Raw genomic sequence first — 20,714 nt, 5'->3', positions numbered from 1 at the left:
TCCATGCTTAGTGCACAGAACGAGAGCAGCCAGTCTGCTCAGTTTAGTATTTGGTTAAGAATAGGATAATTACATGTGTTTAGTTCTCAATATGATAAAATCAAGATCTGGCATGGTCGCTGATCTTGTCTTAACCCTAACAGTATGCACAGACTTAAGTTTAATGCCAAGGACCCATTCTAAGCTTACCTGCAAAAGGCAACGGAGCTCTGGAAGCTGTGAGGCAATACATCTTCCTCTTTCAGCTCCAACTCTCCTGAACCCCAGTGGTAGGCACAGACCTTACCCTCTGACAGGGGCCCTTTCTAGGCCTAATTTGAAGGCAAGAACTTGGCCTCACCCTCAGCATTCCCACTGAACTTTGTAGGACGTAGCAGTAAATCCTCTTCTGAACCCCAAATCTGCAGCTGGGAGTTGGGCAGAAAAGTAGCGTGGAGGAAGCGTGTGCCTGTTGCCAGGTTTTTGAGTGAGAGCTGCATGGGTGCCTTGGGTTAGGAGGAACAAGGACTGATGACTGTGGGTTATGTCCATATCTTGCCTAACACAGAACGATATGTTTACGGCTCCCTTTTCCAAGTGTGTCCTTGCTATCTTTAGGTTTTGATCGAATCAAATCATGCTCAGCCATTATGAGCTGCCCTGCAGATCGTATTTAAAGCAGTAGATTTATGTCATGAGCTGTTTGCTGGAAGCACCATATTTTTCCTAGTTCTAATGCCAGGGCTTACTCGACTGCACCTGCACTGTGAACTGGAGTACAGGCTTCTTTTCTGCAAGCTGGACCAGTTTTCTTTTGCTGGTTCACGGTACTCCCAGGGCAGTTTTTTTGAAACAAGTGGAGAAGGGGGTTTAGGCATGTTTTGGCAGGGCACCAGGGTGGGGAACAAGCAGCAAGGGCTGCAGGCATCTGAATCTTGTGCCGCTGCTGAATGCTTCGTATCCTGTGGCCAGGAGACCAGACGCAGGGGTGAGAACAGGGAGCCGGAGAGGGAAGCAGGGGCTGGATGATGCCACATACCAGTGCTGCTGCTTGCCTCCAGTCCTTGCATACCAGGGGCATCGTTGTCCCGAAGGGGCCAAACTGGAGCAAAGTTAACCCAGGCCTGGTATGCAGGCAAGAGCACATGCGCAGCACCCCAGTGCACACACCGTCATTGTCAGGCATGGAGATGCAGACTTGTACTTTGCATGTTGTCCATACAGCACTCGGTCACACAAAGTAAATATGGCTCAGGGAAAATGGGAACCTGTCCCAGGTGAGATATTTTAACTCTCTCCAACTTTTCCTTATCCTGGGAGGAGACAGGCAGAGCTAAGTAATTACCCCACCTTGTAATTAAAGGCATCAGAGATGAGGAGCATGTAAGAAAATCATTCCTAATTAGTAGCTGTGTGGGTTAAATGCCGTCTTAGTTTTCCTTCTCGATGACAAGTTGAGCAAGCGGCAGAAAGTCCTTAGCTGGGAGAGAGGGAACTGCAGCTTTCTCCTTCCCCATTAGGAGAGCCCTTTGATGTCTCTGAGTGGTGACTCTCAGCCCCTTAATTCCAGGCAAATTTCAGTCCAAAGTGTATGGCAGGCACAAAACAAATAACCAGATGTCAAACTTTCTGCCCTTTCCTGGAATCACGAACAGAGGCTTGAGCATATCTTTCGGGACCTTTAAACACATATATTCTGTGTGTTGTTTTGTTTCTCCCCTTCTTCCTCCTGGTCTGTGACTTCATCCGATGGTCTTTGGAGAACAAGTGGACTATTCTTGGAGACCATCCTCATCCTAGAAATCATAAACCTGGCAGCTGCCCTAGCCCTCTTTTCTTGGACTCGACCCTATCTGAAGTGCTCATGGCCCATCAAAGGAGCCAACACGTGCTCCCAAAGGGTCTGCTCTCTATTAAGGACACAAGTGTCCTGTCCTCATGCATCGAGTTACTCACAGCTTCTGCTCTCACTGCTTTGTCACTTTTTACTGCATCCCCATGACCTGGGAGCTGCCGAGAGCCTTGCATCTTTAAAAGGCAATATTTGAGAAATAAAGTCAGGCTAGGTTAAATCACAGGGAACAACATTAGCATGTGAATAATATGGATAGGAGAAATTAGATTGTAGAACTAATAGTTCTGTGGGTGGGATTGCAAAGCCTTCTGCAGCCCAGAGCTCCATCTATATAAAATGAGCGCTGTGCGCTCTCTCTATTTTTTATTTATTTGTTTTAATTTTAAGAAGAGCCTTTTTGGTTTACCCTCATTATCATTTCCTTAATGGGGATACTTTCTCTGCACCAGCCCTTGTCAAGATAAAGAATGAGACAACGGCTGCTAGAGGAGCGACTCACCTCATGGCCTCATCCCATCCTCTGCACCCAGCGGCAAACGGGCAGAGGCAGGAGAGGTCAGGGCACCGACCAAAGCCTTGGGCGATGGCTCAAACACAGGCAGGCTGGTCTCCAAAGGGCCTTCGTGGGCCTTGAAGGAAACTAATTTAAACAGGGGGTTATATTAGTCGTTTTAGCCGCGCGGGGTGTGTTGAAGCCCTGGCAGGGAGGCAGGCTGCGGGCAGGGCTGGGCCCCAGGCACCAGCAGGAGCGTGGCCGTGAGCTCCCGCCTCGGCCCCTCGCGCCCTTTGCTAACGATGGCTGCTGCGAGGTGGGCGGCTGCTGTCCTGCAGAAGCAGGTCCCAAAGCACCGTGGGCAGGGTGGGCTGGGGTAGCTGCAGGCTGTGTCCCGCTCTGACTTATGCCATTGGAAACCTGGAGAACGTGTGTAGCTACAGCCTTGAACACGGCCACGTGCACGGTGGTTCATGACACTTACAAGGGCCAGCGGCAAAGGAAAATGTGGTGCTGCTGCTTCAGAGGCATCACTCGTGATCTCCCTGAGCACTGTGAATTTGTCCTGATTGAAAAAAAAATTGGTTAATTTAAAAAATTACTATATATTTTCACACCATCCAAAACTGTGCAGGTTATGACCCACACAGAGAAGCAGCAGTGTGATGGAAGTGGTTACTTTTCACCCTGCGCTGCCACTGGCTTGTACTAGATGCCTTTGCTGGCACAAAAAACACCTACAGGGTAGGGCTTTAGCTACCCTTCGAGAGGCAAAGCCACCACTTCCATGGGAGGATGTAACTTTGCCTATCCTCCTACCTTACACCGGCTCCTCCCATGTGTCTAAGTGCATGAACTGATTAGATAAGTGACCTGGCTTAGAGCTAACCTGCAGGGAAATGTAGGTAAGATTAAAGGAACTATGAATTCATTTCACCAGCGATGTTGGGTTAGACTGACTTTGAACGTTCACGAGAGCTGCAGCCCAGGAGACCTTGGGTCGGCAGCAGTGTTCACAGCAGGGCTGACAGGAGCGTTGGCTGAGCGATGCACGTACCTGGAGGCTCCGTAATCAAAGGGGGTTGTGGTGTTCTCTTTATGGTTTTTTGAAGTTGTCCTAATTAATTAAGCTGCTGATGGAACGGCAGGGCAAGCACATAGTGCAAACACTCAAAGCTGCACAGGTTTTCAGTGTGGAGCTGATGAAAAAGCTTCTTGGTGTACCCTGGTGTCTCATTAGCATAATTAACTCTGCTCTGAGTCAACTGAAACGTCAGCAGGTTGACCATTTTCAAAGCAGAAGCAATTTTACAACAGTGAAGTTGATAGAGCATGTGAAATGCTGAAGAGAACCTTTCTTTTCTGTGATGGTTCTGAGTTTTTGAACAAAAGCTCTGTTATTGTTGTGGGATATTTTTTCATGTAGTCGAACATTTTGACAGAGACTTCACTTCATTTTCATTCATTTTTTGGCAGGGGAAAAGTCAGCATTTTCTCGGTGAGAACTCAGTGAAGCAGAGAAACAGGGCTAGGTAAAGGAGCATGGCTAATTCCAGCATAATTATTGAAAAAACCCAAAGTGTGTTGTGAGCAAGTGCCTCTCTGCTTTAGTGCTGTAACAAATTATCTATATAAGCCTGAGTTATTCCTGAGATTTTTTTTTTCACTTCAGTTAGTTTAATTCCACACTGACTCAGGGCACAAACTCCACTGAGGACCTCGCTTTTGAATAAGGAGACGAGTGCAGAACAGTTTTGGCAGCCAGCTGTTGCAGGCTTTGCTCAGTGAGTAGTGTTGATTCGTGTAAGTAATGTCATTCTAGTGAGACCTTGTTAAGGACTCGGGGTTGTGGATCCACCCTCTGAGCAGCAGATACTGGGTGTATGGTCGATTTTTGGGATGATGGAGTTTGACGGATGGGCAGTTCAAATTTGGTGTACTGGGAAAATCTGCAAAACAAAGGATGAGAGCTTTGCTCTTTTGCACGACATTTTTTTCCTGCAGCTGGGTTTCAAGGAGTCAGGATCTGGGAGGCTGTTATCAGAGCAAACTCCAAAGATATGGGTGCTGTGTTTGGGTCAATCACCCAAAGGAAGTCCAAGTTCTTTTCCTGGTGCTTTCCTACACTCCTGCAGACAACCTGTGACCTGCTGCAGCATCTATAGCACTGGGAACAGCTTTTGCCTGGAGCTGTCGGAAACCTGGCACTAATGAGGAGGTCACTGTCCCCCATCTATGGGGAAGCCGGTGGGGTGGATCGCTCTGGTAAGGGCCAATCTCCACAGCACAGAAGTGACCCTCTGGCAGTTTGACCCTAGCAGTCAGCTGTCAACACAGGTAGCAAATGAGTCAGGGAAGCTCAGGTGTCTTTGGAAACCATCCCTCAAAGCAGGATGTAGATGGATAGATGTAAGTTGTCATTGAATCCTTTCCTCCTGGAGATGTGGGGGGAGAAGGCGGTCCTCCTACAAAACTGATGGAGCGTGACCCCAACCAGTTCTTTGTCCTCATTCTCCCAATCCACCCCATGGCTGCAATGAGCATGGCACAGCTGTAAAACCGTAATCTTTTCTTCTCTGAAGAAAAAACTTTCTGAAAACCTCTCGATGTACGCTGGAAGGAGCCGTGCCAGAGCAGCAGGGAGGGTTTTCTCCCCCAGTGTTTGGCAGGCATGGTGGCTGCAGCGGCCACAATGCAGTAAGCCGATAGTGTGCTCATGAGTCACTTCTCAAACATAGAACTGGCAAAACAGGCTGCATGAGGCCTCGTCAGTGCTCGGGATATCGTAATTACCATGGCCTAGCTCGTTGAGGGAGGGCAAACGCATGATTATTTATAAGGCAATGTTAGTGCAGCCGTATTCTCCTAGGGAAACCCATGGCTGCTGTTGGGACATGGCCACAACATCACCGGGGAAGCAAAGATAGGCCTTTGATGTCCTTGCCTTGTTCACCCTGGTAGCAATTCAGTTCAGCAGGAGCATTTGTTGTTGAGGTGTTCTCCTGACAATTTTCTCTTACCTTTTAATGACCTGCTTCCACTTCAGCAAACCTGTTCTCCCCTCTGCTAAATAATCCCTTGAATGAAGATTTCTGATAACTGGGAAAATACCAGAAGTTTCACTTTGTTATAATCACCTTGATTTTATCTTTTTTAAGAGTGATCAATCGTCCCCCGTGTGAGGGGTTTTGCACGGGCCGGAGCAGTCGTTTGTGCGTGCTGCCAAGAGCCTCTGCCTGTGTAGTGCCCAAGCCCGTGCTGCTCAAGTTCTGGCTCCAGCAAAGGTCTAAGCAGAGTCTTCTGCACAGCCCGTTATTCAGGTTGGTGCACATTCCTGGGAGCAGTGACTTACCCTTTTATAGCTCTCACTCCAGCTGCAGTCTGCTAGGGCATTTTCCCCAGTGAGTCTCAAGAACAAATCTTTCCTGTCGTTAACTGCCCAGTTAGATTAACAGATGGAACAACAATGGGGCCTGAGTTGAGACAAGAGGAAGGTAGAGCCATGCACATGGTACGAGCCTGTTGAGAGCTCACCCCAGCTACGGTGACCCACTGCCTGGCCCGGGATCGTGGCTGTTGTGGACAGCAGGCGAGCTCTGGCAGCAGCAGCCGCAGGTAAAGGCGGTTGCTGCACCTGAGCAGGGCCGAGTGAACGCACACAGACACCAGCGTCATGGGCCATCACACACACTCCCCATCAGCTGCCGCGGATGTCTGCCATGTCCTCCAGGGCTAAGCGTGTTTCTGGCAGGTGCCTCGGTGCAGGCGGCGGCCTGAGCTGACTCCCTGCGCAGGGGTGAGGGCCGTGGGGCCACAGCCCCTCTGCGCTGGGCCAGGGCTGAACGTTGCCAGGAGGCACGGTCATCTGCGGCAGCCAGTCCACACACCAGCCCGTCACGCACATGTACTCCCCATGGATGCGACTCTACAGTGGTGTTTCATTCCTCAGAAAAGAAGGTTTTGAGATACCTGTTTTCTTCCTAGGTAAGGAAGAAAAATATGTGGGTGAAATGGGAAAGACTTTCTTTGTTCCCTGGGGGGTTTTGAAAAGCATCCTCCATGAGAAAGAGGCCCTTGAGTCTAGATTTACAGCAGCCCGAGCAATTACACAGCTGTATCTAACATCTGCAGCTCTCAAGTAATCTCTTGGTTCCTTACCCTTGCGTGATTTCTTTTCTGATAATCACAGGTGTGTGTGCAGGTGTGTGGTTTATTTGCTCCTCCTGATTTAGGTGATACCATCTTTTAAACCAGTGCATCCTTGGGTCGGACTGAATTCCCATTGACTCCCACTGGATAAGAAGCATGTCCTGGTCAGCATCTAATGTGGTTTTTTGAAAGGAGAGGAGGGTCAGCATGGTGTCTGGGCCAGTCCCTTATTGCCAGAATATCTACATTTAGCTGGTTTTGTCTTCGGACACCTCTCTAAGTCTGTTTTACATCTGAGGACATTAATGCACATGAGCTGGGCAAACTGCAGAGGGAATTGGTGCCAGAGAGGAGCGGGGTTAGGCTGTGTCCACTTCCTAGAGCTATGCATGGACCACCCCATCCTCTCTGAGCTTGTGCCTGAGGAAGGCTGTGCCCTGCTCTGAGCGCCTGGTACGCGGAGCCTGGGCTGCACTTACCCTTCCTGGACTCTGCTGGCAGCTCAGCAGCCTCACGGTGGGCTGCTGTGGTGGGCAGTCATTCTCTGCAACAGCTCTGTGATACGAGTAGCCACTTTCCAGTCCCCTCACATCTCTCCTACTCGTAGAAAGGGAGAAAGAGCCAAGAAGCATCTTTTTGACCTGTGTGACAGTACAGCACCTGCACAACAGGGCTGCCGCACTTGACCCAAGTCCTCAGTGCTGCCACGCTGCAAAGAGTAACCCATCGCTCCCAAGCGACAAGCCCTGTCTTTCCATTTTAAGCCTATTTGTGAAATGTGAGGGGAGTTTCATTTTTTTTTTCTTTTGATGCCAATCTCTATTGTTTGAGGAAACTTTTGCTAGGAAACCGGGACTGGGGAAAAGGAAACTCAAAGACAGAGCAGCCAAACCCTTTGCAGGAATCTGCTCTTTTCTGAAGGTTAAAGCTTGTCATTTTTTGATTTACTGGAAATGATTGGTGTTTCCTTTGTTCTCTTTTGCGGTGGCTGCTCTGATAAGCCCTGAGGGATGCTTTCCTTGGACAGATCTGGAACAATTACAGCAAAAGAAATAAGGAAAGTAAACCCATGTCCTGTTTTTCCTTATTCCATTTTGCGTTAATCAGTGATTTGCCTTGTTTCAGAGAGAGACTTGGGATTCTGCCTCTCTAATTGCTGGGGACTTTAAATGGCTGCAGACCCAGAAATACCATCCACTACGGAGTGCTGTGACAAGCGTGTTGCTGAACGCACTATGTGGTCTGACCTTCTGGTTTTTGGAGAGCTGGCTTCTGGGACTGACACGGCCCAGAGATGAGAGTCGTTTTGGAGCCTGATGTGAAGCTCGCCAGCAGCACAGAGCCCCTTCCATACGCCGTGCAACCCTGAGTCCTTCCAGGACCGTGGTAGGAGACTGCTGCAGCTCCAGGCTGAGCAGGGCTGTGTGTGGCCCAGAAATATGTGTGGAGATGCTGTAGGCCAAAGCCCACTGATAAAATCCCACCAACTCTAGAAATAAATATCTTCTACCAGGCTGGGTGCAGGTGGTGAATGGCTGGGGACTTGGCCGGCTCTCTCCTGCGTGATGCAGAACGCACGTTACATGAAGTGGTGCTGCTGTGGGGAGCCAGCTCCAGTCCGGGAGCCAGCTTCAGTCCGGTTCCTTCCTTATGTGGAGTCCTCTCGTCCCCGGGGAGAATGGCTCGTCAGGGTGCCATTCTCCTGGTTTTGCAACAGCAAACTTTGCTTAGCTGTGCCAAGGGCTTCCCTGTCTGGAGAAGGCTGGAGGCCACAGCCCACATTCCCACTGAAGCAGGAGAAGACTTTCCCAGTGACTTCAGTGGGCTGCGACCAGCTCCGTGACATCTCTGTGCCTTGCTTTCTCAGTGTAGAAGTGTAATACAACAGCCACCACCTCCTCGGAGTGCTCTGAGGCTCGTTTGTATTTTATGAAGCCCTGAGATGCGTAGGAAAAAATGTGTTGTGAAAACCCCTCCTGAGAAGGCAGAGCCTGAGCTCTTGTGACTGCTGTTTTTTTAAGCTGCAGGGACAAGCCTTGCGTATGATGTACTTGCTGTGGGCAGCTTTGCTTGGAAGCAGGAAGAAGGGAGGACCGCTGTCTTGCTATTTGGGTAGAGCTTAGATCAGTGAGACCTTGGGGGGACAGTAGCTGAGTGACCTACTTGCCTGGTCCTCCTCGACCCCTCCCTATGTCTTCACGGCCCAGACCTGGCCATGACGAGTTGCTCTGTGCTGTGCTGGCTGCTGCAGCACAAACACAACCCACTGAGTCTGAGGGAACATGAGGAGCAGCAGCTGGTCTAGTTACCACCCTCATGCCTTCTTCCTCTCCCAGCCTTACGGCCAAGCTGCAGGGTGATGGCAGTGCCCACCGAGTTGCTCCAGGTGCCCCAGAAACCTTCCCTGTATTTTTTTTTCAGCTGGCACACAGCTGACAGATAGATAGTGGGAGCAGCTGGAAGGAGATACCCGGCAGCACTCTTCATAAAAGTCCAGATGAAGGATTGAAACACCTGCTAGCACCAGGAAAAATGTTTGCTATGGGATGATAGGAATTACACCCTGTGATGCATGTGGCTGCTCGCATGCATAATTTCTCATCATTGCCAGTTAAAAAGGCAGGTGATGGATGGGCTAGTGTAAGCCAAGAGCATAGTGAAGGCAGCAGGCTCAGTCCTTGCCAGGCAGTGGAGACAATGTCTTGCAAACTGTTGTCTTTAATATCTAGAGGTATCACAAGTACTGTGAGACATTTCCTCCTTTTCACTGCACAGAGATACGTGATAGATGCTGCTTCTACTTCTCTTTAAATAAAACCCATCAGTAACAAGGTGCACTGCAAGAATGAGTCCTTCTGTTCAGAATAGATGTGGTTTTAAAATATGCTGAGTGAATTCATGGCCATAGGAAAAATCAATGACAGATTTTTGGTTGATTTAATCTTAAAACTCAGTGCAGTTCTTACGCTAAGTAAACCCAGTCCAGGCTAAAGGATCCCACCAGTGAGATGGGCTAGATAAGTGCATGATGACCAAAGCTATCTGCCATAACCAAGGGACTTGGAGGTTTGCTTGACAGCGTGAAGCTGGTCCAAGGGGAAAAGAGCCGGGCTAGCTGGAAGATAGAGGGACTGAAGGTCTCTCCCATGCTATGCCCATCAAAACAGCTTCCCTCCAAGAAGCTGCTGAAGTTGATAGTTATAGAGCTTCTACCACAACCTCAGATCTCTGAGCTGGCTGAGATGGTCCAGACCAGCCTCGCACAGCCCTGTGTGCCAGCGCATGGTTCAGTTCACTTGCATGCACATCCCTGTGCCTTAGCACATCCAGGCGTGGCAACAGCAGCTCTCCTGGATCCCTCTTGGCTCATGTGCACACAGCTGAGGTGTCCCAGCATCACCTCACAGATCAGCCCAGGAAGCCCGTGTCCCTTCCTGGCCAATGTCACCAGCCTCCTCGGGGAGCTGTGGCTCACCTCACTGCTCTGGGTGTGGTGCCTGGCTACTGAAATGGGAAAACCTATAAAAAAAACTTACAGCAATGTTTTATAGATATTGCTGCTTGGGGAGGCCTCATTTTTCTCAGAAGTCTGTGTGAGATGCTTTGGAAAGAGCTGTTTTCCAGACATCGCTGACCCCTCCTCCTGGGAAAGTCAGCTGCCAGGAGTGCACGTCGGCGTGGGCACACGTTGGTGCTAGCTGCTTCAGAAAAGCCAGGCCACTACCTCACCTCTCGCCTCTGTGCTGGCTTTGGTATGTGCCTCAAGGCACGGATGCGCTTAGTGACTTGCCAGTGTGGTCACGTTTGTGTCACGTTTGTGACTGTGCAGAGCTGTGGATGGGGCTCATTTTTTTCAAAGGGAAGGGCTGAATGTCAAGCCAAAAGGCTGGTTCTCTGGCACCGCAAAAGAAAGTCTTTAATGTCCTATTAAGTTTCATAACATCCCCGTCATTTGAAATGTCTCTGAGCCCAAACCCAGTCTGGGGGCGTAATGAATTCAGCGTTCTCTCTCCATTAGACAGCTCTGATTTCTGCAGTTTTGTACACATCCCCAAATCCACGTGGCACTGTAGTAGTTGTCTTTCAGCTGCCTATCTCAAAGTGCCTCTCAAAGGAAGAGAGATATCCTGTATGCCGTTCCAAGTCACAGAGGAAAAGGCATCAAGGTTCAGATCTCAGCCATGTATATGGGAGAAAAACTGACCAGATGCAGGAGTAGGGTCTTAACTGGTGCAAACTCACTGTCTCGAGTGCCTGCCGGGATGTAGCCCACTGCGTGAAGTGCAGACTGAGCAGATTGTCCTGCTGACGGTACCCACGGGGAACCTGAACCGCCGGGCAGGTCCCTTTCTGCACATACCCGCACAGATGTGGATGCATGCACCGCCATCAGAAACCGGCTCCGGGGAACTTCCCTGCTCTCACAGTTAGTCTCAGGCTTGGGATTCATTCCTACAATTTGTTAAAATTAATGTGTAGGTAAATAGCCATAAATTAGATCACTCAGTTTCAGGGGAAAAAACAATTGCTGGGCTTATCATACAGCTACTCCGATGCTATTGCTGATCTTCGGGAGGGCTGGCACTGCTCTTGACTGATGTTTGTGCTATGAGCTGAGCTGGTATGATGCACTTGCTGCCCATGTTGTTGGGTGCCCTGTGGCAGGAGCTGCAGTGACCCATGCGGAAGCAGAGCAAAAAGTTGGGTGATGCAGAGGTGTGCGTTGGTTAAAAAGATGGATTTCTGCAGCGGGCTGGTGGAAAGGGGCTTCCCCATGAACTCAAACGGAAGAGTTTGCCCAGCATGTGCAACACAGAGACAGGATTTAGTAACTAAAACTATTTATTGGAGTCTCTAAAACCATGTTTCGTGGCTGCAGGGCTCTTATCTTCAGTCGAAGTTGTTGAGTCTTGGTGTTTTGTTTTTGGGAGTGTGGTTGTTTTTTTTTTAATAAAATATCCTGTCTATTTAATAGCTGAGAGAGCAGGTTTAGGCCAGTATCTCCTGGAAGTCTCTGAAATTGGCAGCTAAAAAAAAAAATCAGTAGATTTTTAAGAATTACTGATGCCTCATAGAACATTGATGTGCATTTAATTTGGAGACAATTCTGCAGATGTAGCACACCTTGGCAATTGTTTTCTTCGTTTTTCTATTTTGCTAATAAGGATGCATGGCAACAGGAATGTCATTCATTAGTAATCTTTCTGTTTTATTCCTTTTGCCTGTTCCTTACTTACATGGTCTCCTAACTCCAACGGTACATGGAGATCTCCACCTGTCTGTGTTCCTGCAAACCAAGCGTGCAAATGCCCGGTGTGGTGAGTCAGCAGAGTCTTCACGCCAGTTGTTCTGCAGTGGTTTAAGATCACTGGTTACAGTGGAATCGCCCTTGGTTTTTATTGTCTCTCCACCCAAGCTCCACACCTTTTCCCCACAATGGGCATGCGGAGGAAAGGCTTGGCTGGACAGTTGCTGGGGCCATCACTGCCATGGGTGGCATCAGAGGACAGAGAAGGATTGAAACTTGCCCTGTTGCCCATTTGTCCTTTCTGCCAGCTCTGCAAGCATAGTAATGCTGAATGATGCCCTTAGACTCAAACGGTAGAGCGTAGAAACTTTGATCCTGCTGTCACTCATGTTATCTCCAAGGGAGCTACACCTGGTTTTAAAATCCTTGTGAGAGGCGAGAGATGAATCAGACGTTTCTCAGTAGGGTTATTGTTTGTGGTTATAGGTGAGTGCGCACCTATACCCAGCCACGTACTTGGAATCACTGGTGTGTTTGGTGCTGGACTGTAGCGAATAAGACAGGCCATGCCCCAAAGTGCTACCTGCCCTTTAGGTTGCTGTCAAGGGATAATTTGCTTCTCATTACATGCAAGCGCTGGATAAATTTCTACAAATTTCTGCACTGAGCCTTTTTGACAAAAGATCTAACCTGAATCCTCTTGCAGATTTTTTTGGAATTAAAACAGCTACTATGATTTTTTTCATGGCAGGGGAAGCGGCAACTCTTTAGGCTACCTGCTATAGAAGGAAAACCAGGCACCATATGCAACATAACTATTGCTTGCTCTCTCTATCTCAAAAATGCCGAACTATGGGATAGAATTCGTCCCACCAAACGCCCACTAAGCACATTTTTTAAATCTGGTTTCTCAGCCTTTCAGGAAAGGAGAAGCAAAATCTAGCTATGTTCTTCTTGCCTGCTGGAACTGGGCCCCGTTTCATGAAATTAAATGGCTAAGGGGGAGAAAAAAATATATCCAAGGCAAAGATGCTATTCTCAACAAAGGGAACAGTATATGCAACAGATTCTGCAGCATTCCTGCAACATGATGTCTTTCCCTGCAGACTCTCATTTAGGGATTGATTGTCTAAGCAGAGAATTGCCCGATTCAGAAAGGCTTAAGGCACACTTCATGAACTGTTTGCTAAGAGGATGAATAGATGGGCATGTGTGTATTTGAATCTATAAATCATGTCTTGTTCTGCCCCAAAGAGGACAGCTGAGATTGGATTCTTTGTCATTCGACTTCATGTTCTCGGGGCTAGGGATAAAGACAGCAGTGTTTTGCACATGGGGTCAGGATTTGATGCCTCAGCTCTGGAAGGAGAATCTGTGGAAAACAGGCGATAGCGCCTATTGTGAGTGCTAGAGGTAGAGCTCACAAAAGGAATAACAACATTCATGCTGCTCTGATGTGTTCACAGTTAAGGGAAAGTCTGGTGAGTTTGCCTCATTTGGGTTCTCCTCTATACCAAGGGGCATTTTTATATGAGCAATGCGTGGGTTCTGGTTCAAAACCATGGGGTGTTTGGTGGCAATACTGCCGTAAGCTATTGCTGTCCATCCCAGTCCTTGCCCCTCTGTGCCCACTGCTGCCTCATCCTGCCCTTCTGCCCAGAGATGCTCTGCTGTGTTTGTGCTGATTGGCTGGACTTTTTGACAGGTTTTGTGCCATTTTGGCACTGGTGCATTTTAGAGAAGGAGTGTCAATGGTGGGAGACCTTGCAAGGAACTGGCACCAACCTGAGAGCCAAAATGGGTGCTGCAGAAGGGCCCTGCAAGTGCAGGGACACCTGTACCATGCCCAGGGGTGCTCTAGGAGATGCTCTGAGCAGGGAGGGGAGGCTGAAGCCCAAGGAAGGAGGGTTTGGTAGCTGGCCACCCTGGGGAGCTACCACGTTTGTCCCCCAGGGAGCCCTCCTGCTGCCCGAGCCAGTGGCCTTCATGCAGCACTGGGGTACCAGCAGAAATGATGCTCTGTGTGGCCCCCTCCTCGAGGGGAGCTAAGGGGAAGAGCCTACAGGAGGGACGAACCTGAATCCCTCAGCCAAAGGTACGTTTTCTGCTAGCTGGGGCTGCTGCCTGAGGGTCTCCTCCTCTAGGAAAGCCCCCAGAGAAGAGCTGTTAGACTCTACGGAAATCCTTATGGTGCCTGTTTGAGCAAATGTGAACCCCAGGCCAAGAGCAGCGCTGTGGCTGTGGGACAACCTGAGCCTGCTCTCACGTTGGTGCAGGTTCTCTCCAGAAATCCCCATGGGCGGCTCTGCAATCCCAGACAAACGTCGCGGTGATTCCCTCCCCCCCAGCAGCCCGGGTGAAGCAGGCACGGGCGGTGGGGTGCAGGCTCCTTTGCCGAGCATGGCGTGCAGTCAGCGGGGGCGAGCGCGCGGGCGGCATGGCGCAGAGGCGCAGCGGTGAGGCAGGTGCTGATCTCACTGTAACCAGGGGCACCGCGGCTGAGCCCTTGGAGAGGCACATCCGTCGTGAGGGCTTTGACTCATCTCTCGCCTCGCTTGTGCTGGGTGCGCTGAATGAAACGCAGGAGGTGTGCAGAACAAAAGGCTTTGCTCGTTTCTACGTGGATACTCTATCCGCCTCGCTGGCCCCTGCATGCGTTCTTCCTCCACGGTGACGTGCTGGCGGATGGCCGCGTGCAGTCCCCTGCGCAGCCCTGGCATGGTAGGTCCAGCCGAGCAGAGGTGCAGGGTTTTGGTGGGCTGTGCTCTGCCTCTTGGACCATGCTCTCCTGAAGCCCATCAGGCAATGGCTTTGTGCCTGGATACCTGGTATGGCAGCACAAGCATCCCCTGGGCATAGAGCTTCCCGCTTATAAATTAACTATGAGCCATCAGGGGTCAACTCCCTTTTGCTACAATACACGTGAAAACAATGGGAAGGTCGAGCAAGAAGTGAAAGATTTTTTTTCCTTGATAGTTTTCTGTGTTATCCAGCATTTCTCCATCTCTTTTCCCCCTCTTCCTATTTCATTTCAAGAGAATAATTCCCAAGTAGCGACTTAGGAAGTTGATCCCATGTTCAGAAGATGTTAGAGGTGTCAGTATATGTGGGTTTTGGTTTGGTTTTTTTCCCCTCATGAGCTCCTAAGATATAAAATATTATCAGCTACTGCATTTAAAAGTGTCCGTTCAGTCATTGCCCTGTCTGGGAAAATGCATAACAGGTGAGAGAGCTCAAAGCACGGGCAGATGTCCTCTGTTTGTGTTTCTCGCTTGTCATCCCTTCCCTAAAGAGCTCCCAGAGGCCACCCATTGCTGTCTGCCTGCTTTGCTGTCACACTGACCTCCCTTCCTTTACTAGGAAAAGCTTGCTCCTTAGTCAGCCCCAGGAAAGGCCAGTTTTCTACCCCAGATGCATCCCAGTTCTGACAGCTTCGCCTTGGCAGCAGCATGCTGCTTTTGAAAGAGCTCAGAAGAAACCCTCCTGCCAGAAAATGTAGATTGTGGGTTTTTTAATTTCTTCTGGATGGATTTCTTTTTCTCTCTGGGGAGGATTTCTCAGTCGCCCAAAATTCTTCGCATGGTATTTGTGTCTTATAAAATGCATCCTCCTTGCCTGTAGAAATACTGCTCCCTGCTAACACCAGACCTACCAGACCAGGGGCTACACTGAATGGTGCAAAGCCAGGCTTCATGGACTCAGAAAGCAGTTAGCTGAAAGGAATGGGATAGCTTTGGAAATGGGTACCCAGTCTCCTCCCTGCCTAGTGACCCTTTGCTAAATATGGGCCAGTTTATATTTACCAAAAGCAGAGGGAATGGAAAGCTTAGGGGGGTCAGGAGTAACAGTTGCAGATGTTAGGCTCTGGGTTTATTTATTTGGATCTCCGGAGCACACTCTGATCCCAAACTTTTCCGCTCTGACAAGTGGGACAGGGTAAACGGACTCTGGTACTTTTAGTCCCGCCTGAAGTGGACAAGTGTCCACAGCTCCTGATTCACACACACTTCCATGTCCTCCAGGGCGGCTGCTCATCATCCTAATTGCTCATCACCCTGCCTGCCCCACACAGCTCCTGCCCCGGAGGCGGCAGGTCCTCCTTCAGCTGCCCCTTCCTGGGTTTCCCCATCAGCAAATAATAACTGGTCTCAGTTCCAGGGATGTTGACCCAACGCTGCTTCTCAGTATTACATTACCATGCAATATTTGGGGGATGGGAGAGGGGTTTCCTCAAGCATTCTTATTTATCTTCTGCATATCAATGTTTATCAGAAATTATGCTCATTTTCTGAAGAGTCCCAGTTTGCAAATCTCTAGATTTCCTGTTAGCACTTCCTATTACTCGTGTGTCTAAAAATCATTCGTTATCTCCAATTAGCTTGTGACTGATACACAGCAGCCATAGAATGTGCCCTGGTAATTGATAGTACTTCCCAAGATCAGCCTGTTGCATCCGAGACAAAGTCCTCCTGCTTTTTTTCCCTTATTAATAGAATAATTTGCAGTTATGTAATGTTCTTCAGATCTCTTGGGCGAACACTAGTTAACCCTGCTGTAAAATGCAGGCCTGTTTCTGCTTTGCAGATGAAGAAAGTAAGGCAGAAGGAGGGCAACTAATTTGTGAAGGTCGCACAGCAAAGCAGGAGCAGAGGTAGGATGGTAATTCAGATAACCCGCTCCTTCCCTCCCGCGCCAGTCACTGCCGCACGGCACTAGTAGTCCAAATTAAGAGATTATAACGCATAATCCATACTGGTGTGCCAAGAATTCTCTAAATCATATTACACTGTCACATAAAATGATGACTCATTTGATAACACAGCCCACAACCAGTTCCTTTATGTTAAAATTACGTGGACAAGACTGGATTTAAAAAGAAAAAGGAGAGCTTGTTATGTGTGTAGTGAATGCTGAGTTATAGATGCTTTCATGGATTTTATTTTGGCTGATGCTGAAGGAACATTTGTGAGCCTGTTTGTTGACAGTGGTGCTTGGGACCAGAGATGCTGACATTCCACTAACGATAATAGGAACTGCCTCTGTCTGTTTCTAAATTGGAAATTCTTCCTTACATGGGTCCAGCCCACCCTCCACCCCCGCCGAAGGAAAGGGCATTTGTCTGGGACTTGCAGATGGGGCATGTCCCAGCAGTGCTGGTGCCTGCGGGGCTGCAGGGTTGGACCTGTGTTCGGTCGTTGCCAGAAGCCCCTCTTCTCCCCATGCCCTATGGAAAGAAAGGGTGGGGAATGACCCAAGGTGGTGCTTTTGGATTCTCTGGAAAGAAAGCGCTGTTTATCTAAAGCAATAGTACAGCAGAACAACCAGCCCAACCACACTTCCTAGAAAAAGATGCTTTCACCGAGTTTCCCCGTTGATGCCTCCTCTCTGCTGGCCCCACTCTCCTTGCTCCTCCCCGCAGCCTTGCTGTCCTTGCTGCAACCCCGGCTTCTGCCCTTTGTGACTGCCTCCGCTGCCGTTTGGGGACTGTGTTATTATACTTACTGAAGCCATTTGGGACGTGGCTTGTGCGAATAACACCAAACGGTGTTTTGCTGCACTGTGGTTTCACTGTTTCCTTTTCTTCTTTCTGCCTGGACTGTAATTCCTGCAGCTGAGGAATCCATCCTGGAGTCCTCTTTGCCAGGAATGCCCACACATTCTCCGGCTGAGAGTTGCTTTGGCATCTCATCAGAGATCGCTTTTCCATACGCTGCATGGCTGGTGCACGTCATAGCCACTTGCTGCACTTTGAATATAGAAGCGTGGTCAGGGCAGATGGTCACGGCTTCTTTTGAAGCCGCGAAGGTCTTGCTTGACCATGGGACCGGTCCATCTCTGCGGGTTGCATTTCCCTGTCTGCGTCAGATCCCATGGGACACCTCTGGCCCAACACCATTCCGCCCTATCTCCCAGAAAATGTGGTTTAATCTCCCCAGCTTTGGATAAATAAGCCTCACGGCAGCCAAATCCCCAGCAGGCAGTAGGGACTCGGATCAGGAAACAGCTTCAATTGCTGCACAGTCAAGGCCAGTTCAAGAAGCTCTTTGGAAGATTTTCCTACTGTTGCACTGGAAGCTCCTGCTTCCCTTGATTTCTTACAGGAAAAAAAAAAGGAAAGTAAAAACCAGTTTCTGTTTGTGACCTGTGGAGACCTGGCGCATCCTGTGCTAATGCTGAGAGCAGGGGAGGAAAGTAATTGCCTTCAGCAGTTGGAAGGCGTGGGTGGCAGGATGGCTTTGTGCGGTGCTGGAGTATGCTCCATACATGCATCCCTCCTAAACAAATACCTCTTTAAATGTGTATTATGGGAATTCAGGGAACAGCTTTTTTTTTTCTCCTAAGTAGGAGTGAGGCTTATTAGTACTCTCCTTCCATAGGTGAGGTGCAGAGGCTGGGAAGTTGGGACATAAGTAACATTTGCTTTTATCAGTAAAATCTGCTCTCCCCTGGACAGTCACCTGAGTCAGTAGGATGAGGAAAGGAAACACAAGGTGCTGGTGAGAGCATGACTTCTATAGGGGGAAGCACTTAACACCATTCAGCACAGCTACAAAAATGAGTTTTTTGCTGTGCACGTGTCAGTAGGAAGGAATTATTTCTGTGATGCTGCTTAGTGCATCCGTGCTGGCTATGTACTTGTTGAAGAAGATGTATTGTGTGTCACTGATGCACAAGTCAGAGTAACCGCACTCTTTTAGACATGATGGTATTTGCAGGCTGGAAGAGCACTGTAGGCTTGTGCAGTCGACTCACGTATTTTTCCAGGGTATCTTTCATCTGCAGTCTCTGAGAATTCCCAGGGAGCTCCTGCTAAGTAGGGGAGGGAGAGGGAGGTTTCAAGGTGAGATGTGATGGAAGTGGAAGTGGTTTGGACAGTCTCAGTGCTCCAGACAGATGGGGCTGAGAGAGAAATGGATGCTCCAAGCATCTACTCAGATTAGAGTCACAGGGAAAAGAAAAAAAGAACTGAAGGTGCAGGGGTGTGAAACCAGAGTGAGAGCTGGCAGCCCCCAGGCTGTGGAGCAGGGTTAGACACAGCTCTGGAGGGAAATGTCTGCAAGGAGCAATCTGGCCTTCGGTAAAAGAGAAAGATTTAGGGAGGTCCACAGGTTTTCAGTGGAACTCAGCTGTGAACAAGACAGAACTGTCCAGTTTGAGAGTGGAGGAGGAAAACTGGGGCTCGCTGGGAGGCGGCCAGCAGCAGGAGCAACTGCAGCCTTGCTCTGCGGGCACGGGAAGGTGTACCCCACGGTGCCACGGGGATCGGAGGAGACTGCGCCGCTCAAGCACAAGAGGGCTTGCTGCCCTGAAGGGGGAAAGACAGACGGATTTTCCAGTGTTTTATCTCACTGTCGCTGAAAGAGATGAGTCTGCCATTATTTACTGCCATCTGTTAGATAGACAAGAATGGCAGCTGCTAACAGCGATACCTTACATCTCCTAACGTCTTTCATTCCCCAAAACTCGAGCCCCCAAGGGTTTTACAAAGACACTGCAACCAGTTTGATGCCATAAGAGTTACACCTCAGTCTGGTATCAATCAGTGGAGATTTAGTTGTTCTTTGTAAGCTATTTGCATCTCTGGAAACATTACATTTTTATAGGAGTGTGTTTATGTGACTGCTAACAGTCAGTACAGCCCATACCCTCTCCTGAGAGGTCTGGTCTGTGTACACGGGTATGGGAGGGTTTGTATCGCATGTCTGTGACAAGCCTCAGGTGGAATTCATCACATTTTTGAGTCAGAAAGAAATTTGTCTCTTCTTTTTTTGTCCCGTATTTTAAAGGCCTGGGTACACGTCCACGCACAGTAAGATTTAGAGGTGATTAAAGTGAGCTGGGAAGCAGATGCCTGACATCCGTGTAATACAGAACGCCTTTCAGAGACTTTTCCCTTGCATGGTATTACCCTGATCTTACTCCAGTGATCCCACTGAGATGGATTTGTTAGGGGGGGCCACAGAAAACACAGAGGGAGAAGCAGCAGTACAGTGTGCACAGCTAAAAGTGTCTGATTCTGTGAGCTGGATCCTACACAGTCAGTCTTTTGTGGGTCCTCTGTTCCCAAGTCTGCTGATGGCCAACGGGGTGACCTTGTTCATCTCTCCCGGGTTCCTTGTGCCTTGGTTTCATCAACTATAAAATGAGGATAATGTCACTTACCCTGTCTGCAAAATGGCTCAAGATATAGTAATAAAAAATACTAGGAAGGCGCTTAGATGATATTACTATTTTATAGCTGTAAGTGAAAATGCAGATACCAAAGCAAATGATACACACATGCAGGTCATCCTGTCCCTTGATCAAAATCAGGGTGAGAGGGAAGGGGATTTCTTCAGAGAAGCAGCCATCTGTCAGGCTTACAGAAGAAATTACTGAAGTGTGTTATCAATAGTTATCAAAACTTGCTGAAGTGGAAAGGTTATTAACATGCTAATGAGCTTTCATTTGTGGTTCCTTGCTCGGGACAGTCGGTTTCCTTTCTGCATTTCTCCAGGCTGAGCAGTGACTTTGCATTGCCTTTCCGTTCCCGCTCAGCGTCGGTTTCTGGTTCTCTTGTACTTTCTCAGTGTGGTTTCTGGGGGGGCTGAAGTCGTCCTCGCTGAACTATTTCTCATGCTTATTGTTTTGCATTGTGTGAAGCGGGTTATTTTAACGAACTCTACATTTTTACAATGCCAAGAAGTAGGAGCGTTGATTGCATTCCTGGAGGCTGCCTCCATGTCCTAAGGATGTGCATTTCCATTTTATTGTCTTCTATTTTTACCTCATTTTTTAGGGAGGAGGAAGGGCTGGAACACCCTTGGGACAGGCAGCGACCGCCTGTGGGCTGGTGTGGTCGGGGTGTGGAAGGAGGGACCTGGCGCGTCTCCCGGGCAGCCCCCGGGGCGGTGGCACGTAGCCCACACGTGGCACGCACATGAGCTGCCCTGGCAGCCCTCAGGCAGCTGCGGAGACCCAGCTGCAGAGAACCCCCTCTGTCGCCTCTG

At 49.1% G+C, this 20,714-nt stretch overlaps 1 protein-coding gene across 1 annotated transcript in view; it reads left to right on the top strand.

The window, feature by feature from the left end:
• NEURL1B (neuralized E3 ubiquitin protein ligase 1B) overlaps positions 1-20,714 on the top strand; it is a gene marked incomplete at both ends in the record, with an annotated part of 95,530 nt that overhangs the window by 41,463 nt on the left and 33,353 nt on the right. The window lies entirely within an intron of this gene.

This window comes from Phaethon aethereus, assembly GCF_964289735.1.
Source record: "Phaethon aethereus genome assembly, chromosome: 14".
Classification (NCBI taxonomy): Eukaryota; Metazoa; Chordata; class Aves; order Phaethontiformes; family Phaethontidae; genus Phaethon; species Phaethon aethereus.
This window is presented reverse-complemented; position numbering and strand designations above follow the sequence as displayed.